This window comes from Lotus japonicus, chromosome 1, assembly GCF_012489685.1.
Source record: "Lotus japonicus ecotype B-129 chromosome 1, LjGifu_v1.2".
Lineage (NCBI taxonomy): Eukaryota > Viridiplantae > Streptophyta > Magnoliopsida > Fabales > Fabaceae > Lotus > Lotus japonicus.
Window position 1 is genome coordinate 14,004,674 of NC_080041.1, and position 2,803 is coordinate 14,007,476.

The following is a 2,803-nucleotide window of genomic DNA, read 5'->3' on the forward strand; positions in this document are numbered from 1 at the left end:
CAATAGTTTTGAAGCCTAGTCTTCCTTAGGGACCAACCACCTTGTACTTCACCAAGCCAACATTTCAACCCTTGTGAAGTCTCATTGAATTTGTGCATGTTTGATCTCTGTTGCTCTTGAGTGAATGATATCCAGAACCTATGAACTACTTGTGTGCTCAGTGCACTTAATACATATCTCATCCTAGGAATTTTAGATCTATATGCTTCTCATGATGGACTCTACACTCTCCTTTGTCTAAAAGTTGCATGAAGTGGATTGTTGTGTCTTTCTTTTGGAACCAGCTGTAGTTGCTAAATCCCCTGATTTTGTGTGAAGTATTCCTTGTTGGGCACTTGTTTTGGGAGCATTTCTTGCGCTTGAGGGCAAGCGAGTGTTTTTTACGCTCGAGGGCGAGCTGTCGTTGAGTATAGTGGTGTGATGACCCTAGTTTAGTAGTGTTTTTAGGGTCATTTCTTAGTTTGTTTTGAGTGTTTTTGTTGAGTCTCATGTAGTGTTTCATGCATTCTCATGCATTTTTATCTTTATTTGTGTTTTTACTTTGTTTTGGTAATTTCATAGTTTTATAGGGACCTTTCATGCATTTTAAGTAAGTTTAGGACTTGCATATATTTTCTACTTGAATTGAGGGTCTTTTGTGCTAATAAACTCTTGAAAATCCTTGATATTTTCCTTGCTTTGTTCCCAAGTAGCTAGGTCTGAAAACTGATGAAGAAAGAAGGTCAAAAGGCTTGGAAAATTGAAGGGAGGCTTAAAGGGGAGTTAAGAAGAAGGTCAAGAGGCTTTCTAGCATGTAGAGAGCGCTCAGGCGCTCGTGTTGAGCGCCTGAGCGCCAATTGATTCGTTGTTTACATGATGCTAGAAAGGAATTGGCGCCTGAGCGCTCCTGTTGAGCGCCTGAGCGCCAATTACCTCCAGAAGCTGCTTTTTCCACTTGGAATTGGCGCTCAGGCGCTCTGAATTGGTGCCTGAGCGCCCAGACTCGCCTGTTTTGCCTATAAATTGGTTTTTAGACATTTCTCTTGGAACCTTTTGTCATTTTATCATATTTTCATAAGTTAGAAGAGAGGGTTTGAGTTATGGAGCTTCAGGAGCTTTCTCTAAGCCCTATGTTTCAGGTTTCATCTTTCTTTTCTTGTATGGATTTCATAGCCATGTTTGGCTAAACCCCTTTTGCTTTGGGTTCTTTGTAAGACTTATGATGTTTTAATCTTAATTCCTATTTCTATTCATGATTCCTCTGAGTAAACCCTTGAATCCCATATCCATGCTTTATGTTTCAAGTTAGAACATGTGCTAGCTTTATGCTTTTCTATAATAGAACGGAAGTTTGTTATAGATTAGGGACTTGTTGTGGGATTACCTCTTCTATACTTGCTACTAGGAATAGAGGAAGGGTTGGGGTTTGTTGGCCTGAATTGCATGCTTAATGCCTTTAGCAAATGTTTAGGTTATCAAGGAATTGTGCCTATCTTTTGGCTTGAGAGGATTGTCTATGCGAGGCATCGATAGATGATTGATTAGGCTAGAACATCAAGGAGAAACTTAGAGTTTTGTGGATAGAATAGGTTGATTAGAACTGAATTAGTCAAGCAAGAACCCAAGGCATGCTCACCATTGTTCTCACACACTTATATTTCAATTGCTTGTTAATTAGTCACCTAAACAATCAACCTTAAAACTGAATTTTACTTGCTTTCTTACCGTGAACTCGAGGCTTAAACTGAATTGCCACACCAATTCCCTGTGGTTCGATAAATTAAAACCGGGTTATATTATGCACACTTGTAGATTGACCAACAATATCTGCCCATTGATGGTCAGTATCAACAAACTTCAGAAGAAGTACGCCCTTCTGTACATAATCTCGAATAAAATGATACTTTACCTCAATGTGTTTTGCCCTTGAGTGTAAGATAGGATTCTTACTCAATGAAATTACAGCAGTGTTATCACAATAGATTGGAATATTTCTCTCAAGGATTTGATAATCCTCCAGCTGATGTTTCATCCAGAGCATCTGAGTGCTGCATATTGCTGCTGAGATATATTCTGCCTCTGCTGTAGATAGTGCAATGGTTGATTGCCTCTTGCTTGCCCATGAGACTAAGTTGCTTCCCAGAAATTGACAATTTCCAGAAGTGCTTTTTCTCTCTGTTCTATCTCCAGCATAATCAGCATCACAATAACCTGAAAGCTTATACTCTGATGTTTTCTTATACATCAAGCCAAGGTTAGTGGTACCTTTCAGATATCTTACGATCCTCTTAACAGCAGTTAAGTGGGTTTCCCTTGGATCTGATTGGAAACGAGCATATAAATGAACACTGTAACACCCCGATTTCCAGGTGTCACTTTAGTAACCAACAATAAACTTCACGCGGAAAACAGGTAATTTTTTTTTCGTTTGATTCCTTTTAAATCAAGCAATAGAGAAATAAAGACATAACCCCAACACTAACTAACCAATATATAAATATATACACATGTACAGCCTCAGCTGCACTCTCCCGTCATGCGCACTCGCAGTGACTCCAAAGTAGTGTGCCCGTAGGCAAATAGTTACAGATCCAGATGTGTGAGTGAGAAAATTATAATTACAAACCACTAGGAGAAAGTCGGCCTCAAAATGGCCTAAGCAAAGACCCCTATGGTCCGACTAACTCACTGTGATCCCTCAGTAAGAGAACCACACAAAAATTCATGCGTCGGGAACCTACCCTATCCCCAAAAGCAAAACGAATCAGAGCTATTACAGTAACAACCAACTCAAAAGACTCTAACCAGCCATAACCCACACTAC